The sequence below is a fragment of the Elephantulus edwardii genome, unplaced genomic scaffold, assembly GCF_000299155.1.
Source record: "Elephantulus edwardii isolate Elephantulus edwardi_28Jun2011 unplaced genomic scaffold, EleEdw1.0 scaffold00133, whole genome shotgun sequence".
In the NCBI taxonomy this organism is placed as follows: Eukaryota; Metazoa; Chordata; class Mammalia; order Macroscelidea; family Macroscelididae; genus Elephantulus; species Elephantulus edwardii.
In genome coordinates this window covers 7,225,256-7,231,255 of record NW_006399883.1, presented here as the reverse complement: position 1 = coordinate 7,231,255, position 6,000 = coordinate 7,225,256, and positions in this window count along the sequence as shown.

Below are 6,000 nucleotides of genomic sequence, written 5' to 3'. Positions count from 1 at the left end.
TTGATTTTGGTTATGCAAAACCTATACTTGGACCAAGAAACAGTCCTCAGAACAGAGCAAGGAAACACTGAATGGTTCAAAATCAGGAAAGGTGTGCATCAGGGATGCATTCCGTCCCCATACCTTTTCAATCTGTTTTCAGAACAGATCACTGGGGAAGCAGGGCATTCTGAGGAGGAGTGTGGCATCAAGATTGGAGGAAGACTCATTAACAACCTACGATATGCAGGTGACACAACCTTGCTTGCTGAAACTGAAGAAGACCTGAAGCACCTGCTGCAAAAGGTCAAGGACTGTAGTCTTCAATATGGATTGAAGCTCAACATTAAGAAGAGAAAGATTCATATGCTTTTTTTAAAAAAACCAACCAACAGACAAACAGTAGGATACAAAATCTATGGAAGGATTCTTTTCTACTTAAGATTGTGAAAAATCAGCTCAAAATAGAACTGAGGCTCCCGAACCTCAGACACTTCTGTGACAAAATGTCTAATATTTGACATCAGGGTTGCTGCAAATAATGGAGCAGTTCTGTGTTTGTGTAAGGAGTGTCAGGAAGTCAGAATGCCAGGACGCAGAAGAAGCACTTCTATCTATAAATATTTCCCACTCTGGGGCACTGACATTTCCCCAAGAAAGAGTCATTCCTTTAGGGTAAACATTGCCATAACCATGATCCATTTTTAATAAAGCTTTTATTGATTTGTTTGACTTGAAAAAGGAGGGAAAGTAGGCTCATTGCAGGAAAATTTGAAAGTTTCAGAAAGAAAAGAAAAATACATCCTAATGAATTTGGTGCCTAAAGAGAAGTCCTAAGGGAGCTCTTGTGGCTGTGTGGTAAGAAGCTGCTCTACAGTCCCAAAGGCACGAAGTTTGCATCCATCAGGTGCTCCGAGGGAGAAGGGTGGGCAATCTTCTCCTGTGCCCCGGACAATCCACAGGAGGGTCAGCTTTGAGTCAGTTCTGACTTGACAGAAAACAGCAACAACAAAGAGAAGTCCAGCCTTCAGCTTGCAGTTGATCTGTGCCATAGCTGTTGTGAGGGCCTGTGTTTAAAGCAGAACATGATCTCAGGGCAGGGTCATCCACACATACCAGGAGTCCTTGGGTGTGCAAACTGTTATTTCTTAGCTGTTAGCTGAAAGGTTGGAGGTTCAGCTCCACCCAGAGGCAATTCAGGAGAAAGGCTGATGAACTACTTCCAAAACTCCAGCCATTGAAAACCCTAAGGGCGCAATTCCACTCTGACACATGGGATGGTATGAGTTGAAGTGACTCCATAGGACTTTTTCTGGGGTAGTGACTGACGGTAGTTCACACGGAACCGGAGCATTGGTGGCACAGAAGTTTAAGTGCTGGATGCTAATTAAAAAGTCAGGGATTCAAACCCATCATCTATTCTCTACACTAGAGAAAATGGACTCATTGGCATAGACTTGGAATTGACTCACAGCTGATGCTACCATGCAGGCTGAGTCTGCCCATCTTTCTCCCATGGAGAAGCTGGTGGACTTGAACCACCGGAGCTCCCTGTACTGGAGAAAGATATTCTCCCGTAGAAGTTCATACCTTGTGTGGCGGTTCTACTCTGCTCCCATAAGGTCACAGCAAATCAGAAGTGACTTGATGGCACAAGCTTTTCAATAGTCTAAGGCAGGAATTGGACCTGCCTACTAGAAAGAGCAGTTATATAATTTAGAAGCAGGGAGCTTAGAGTCATTGCTATTGATTGATAATTTAAGGGGTGGCAACCTGAAACTACCCAGAGGTCTCACAAATACAGGGCCTGATAACCTGCTTCCAGAAAAAAACAGCCACTGAAAACCCCGTGAAGAACAGCTCTTTCTGTAACACATGACATCGCTGTGGGTTGAAATTGACTTGACAGCCACAGGTTTGGTTTGGCTTTGCTTTTGGGTCATTTGTAGTCCCTGGATAGTTATTATGTGCCATTAAGTTGCTTGTGACTTATAGCGACACTATGTACAAGAGCCCTAAATCCTGCTCTATCTTGTGCCAACCTCACTGTCTCCGACAAACCTACTCCCGCCACCCTGATCACTGAATCGATCCATCCCATTGAGGGTCTTCCTCTCCTGTGCCATCTTCCACTCTCCCAAACGTAACGTCCCTCTCCAAGGACCGGTCCCTCCTTGCAACATGCCCAAAGTATGTCAGACGAAGCTTCAGAATCCTTGACTCCAAGGAGCATTCTGGCTTCACCTTCTCCAGGACAAACCTGTTTGTTCTCCTAGCAGTCCATGATATATTCAACACTCTTTTCCAGCACCACAGCTCAAAGACATCAATTCTCTTTCTATCATCCCTAGCCACTGTCCAACTCTGATGCATAGCACGTAATTGTGAAGACTATAGCCTGGATCAAGCGCACCTTAGTCTCCAGCCTGATGTCCTTGCTCTTCAGTACTCTGGAGAGGTCCCTGACAGCTGACTTTCCCAGTGCAATTTGTCTCTTGATTTCCTGGCTGCTGGTACCAAGAGTGTTGACTGTGGAGCCAAGCAAACTAAAACTATTAACAATCTTAATCTCTTCACCATCCATACTGATGCTGCCAATTGGCCCAGTGGTGAGAATCTTCATTTTCTTGATGTTGAGCTTCAATCCGTATTGAAGACTGCAGTCCTTGACATAGTGCGAATGGTTAACATGCTTAGCTGCTGACAGAAGTGTTGTTGGCTCAGAAGTGCTTCAGAAGAAAGGTCTGGCCTTCCATTTCCCAAAACTCAGCCATTGAAAGCCCTGTGGAGCATAGTTCTACTCTACACGCATGGGGCCATCACAAATGATAGGCCACTTGACAGCAACTATTTGGTTTGGAGGGATTGTGTAGTATCCAATGACCTCAAAACTGAGTTCGACCATGTGGTCAGTTAATCGGTCAATCAGTCAAGTCTCCATGGTGAAGCCCTGATTAAAATATCTGAACACCAAAGCTCAGGTGAGCTCCCCTGGTTGCTAACACGGTGTCCCACTGCAGCACATCCTGACTCCTTGGTGGGTGACATGAGGGGTTTCTCCTTTGGAACCCTCCCAGGCTCTGCCTCATGTGACTCTTCCTTTGGCTGATTTTGGTCTGTTTCCTTTCTTCGTGATAAACTATGACTGTGAATAAAAAAAGCTTCCAGTGGTGAACTCGAGGGTGCTCTGAGGGGATTCCTGACCTTTCAGCTAATGTCAGAAGCGAAGCAGAATTTGGTAGTTATTCACCAGTTGTTTTGATTTGAATCCTGATTTGTCTTGGATGCCAAAGAACTGAAGACAGAAGATTTGACGTTGGCCTCTATGTCCCAGCCTTGGGCTACCCCAGCTGCTGCTACGTCCACAGAGTCCTTAGGCAGATAGGACTTGTGCAAAAAAATTAATGACATTTGGCCTCTGGTGCATCCAAAGGGTAGTTTCTCACTCTGAGAGCTTTCCTTCTTTCCTCCCACATGTGCACTAATTTAAAAGGTTTCCATTAGGAAATAAACCTTTCTGCATGATCTTGCCTCACCTGAAGAAAGCTGGAGAGATTTCTAGATGTTTCCTCAGTCCCCGTATCCAAGTTCTCAGCTCTCATAGTCACCATGGATTAGAAGGAACCTTGTGAGTTGCTTCTTGTGACAGTTATTTGTTGTTTTCTAGGGCTGCATACTAAAATGCTACAATATTGGTGATTTCTAAAAACAGAAACTCATTCTCTCTTAGTCCTTCAGGTTGAGAGTTGAATTTAAGGTCATGGGGCTCTGTTGGCCTAATGGGTAAGGAGCTGCATTATCAACCTAAAAGAAAGCATTTTGAATTCACCAGCTGCTTTATGGGAGAAAGATGGGTAATCTATAAATGTGTGATTTACAATCTCCGGAATCCCAATGGACGGTCAATTATGAGTCAGAGAGGGAGTGAGTGAGACAAAGAAAGCAGAACTGGGTACCATCGACGTCTCCAGGGCCCCGTCCTCATCTCTCTCAGCTTCTGCTGGGCCCACACTCTTTGTCTTGTAGACACATCTTTATGTGGCTGTACTCCATCTATTTACCTTTATCCTTTCCCCTTTCATATAAGGACACAATTCATAGATGTTTGGGATGCTTTCCTGTGAATTTATGTTAATCAATAGCATCTTCAAAGACTGTATTACCAAACAAGGGCCCACTGATAAGTACTAGAGGTTAGGATTTCAATATAATGGTTTGAGGATACAGGTCAACCCAAACAAAGACACCTGTAGCTGTTGCTTTTGTCTGCAGGAATGTCCTTTAAGGATGCACCCGAGGGTTGGAAAGACTTTTCAGGGATAGGGGAGCTCTGGGTAGAAAAGAAGCTATAGGTTCAATATGTCTCAAGGGCAGACTCATTCTGGGCTCCAGGTCAACTGCTAAGGGAAATAGTAATCAGGGAACTCATCCCTTTGTAGAGTCCATTTACCCTGCAAATTCCCAAAGAACCAGTAGGATTCATTGCATCTCATTTGGTATATCTCTTGTGATAGTGTTGAAAGTCCAGTGGTGGAAGTTGGGAAAACTCATTTGAAGATACAGTAAAACATCGGACTTCCAAGCTCCCAACAGCCCCCTCTGTCTGACACACCAGGTTCTCAGTAAAGTACTGCCCCCACCCGAATTCAGAGTGAGGGTGTATCACTTCCTTAAACAGATTACAGTGAAAATCTTTTGATTTGGATGTATAAAAAAGTCCACCCACAGCAACACTGAGAGAGCAGGAAAACATAGAGAAGCCTTCTTACTGAGCCCATCTGCCTAACATAACGCCCCCTTTCAGCTGTCTCCTGGGTGGGAATCCAGACACAGCTGCTGCTTTTGGAGTGAAAATGAAATATGACATCTTCTCAGAGATAGTTATTTATCTGCAAGCAAGTATTTTGTATGTTTAGTGTGAAATTCTGGGTTTGGTGCAAACTGTTAAGACTCTTGGATGCCAGCTGAGGTGGGAGGTTTGAGTCCGCACAGAGGCTCCTGAGAAGACAGGCCTTGTGGTCTGCTTCCAGGAGAGCCAGCCATTGAAAAGCCTATGGACAGAAGTCCTGCCCTGACACACACGGGATCACTGGATGTGGAACAGACTCGATGACAACTGGTGGAGCTTTTGCTTAGTGCTCGCCAACCTTCATCTAGAATTGTGTCTTTAGAACTCAAAGTTCTCTTCTCAAAGCTTTTGTCTCTAATGTAATTTGATGGAAGACATCAGCAAGGGAGGCCTACACTGTCATGTTGGTGTCAGATACTACAAATGAAGGGGCTATGGGAGGAATTTGAGTCTGGCACATGAGAGGTATTATGAGGAGAGATGAGATGGGGTCATTTGACCAAGGGGTTCCATGTGGGGTGCAAGTGATAGACCTTTCTCATCACTTTTGTGGGCTACAGTCCACTAGGCCCACAATGAGCTCACCAGAGGCTGTGCTGCCTTTTTTCTTGGCAAAGGGAAAAATGGAAGCTGAAGGCTGTGTTCCTAAGGACCTAATACTGTCAGTGGGGAGCTCCAGGGGAATTTCAAGAGGGAGCCTTGTCAGAATTGATCAGAGCTGGTCTTTGACATATGTATGTTTCCTGAAGTTGCTAGAAAAGCTATAGGCAGAGGAAAAGAACAAAATCAAACAGTATTTCACTGTCTCTTTGAAGGAATATGGTCTCTGGGTGGTGCAAACAGGTGACTACTAACCTCAAGTTTGACAGTTCAAACTCATCCAGTGGCACCATGATAGAAAGCGGTTTTCATAAAGGTTCCCACCAGGAAAACAATGAAAGAGCACTCTGTAGCACATTTGGTCACGTGAGTGAGAATCTGCTGATAAAATTAGCTTGGTGACGTGATTTTATATGAACTCTAGGTAGTGATGTCATGACTGTGACTGGGCACTGTGAACTCACCAACCAGCACGTTTGATCATGAACTTTGTATTCTTGGCACCAGATATCCTGCTACAACACAGTGTCTGACAGACAGTAGCAGTCTCTGGTCAGATCTGGGAACCACAG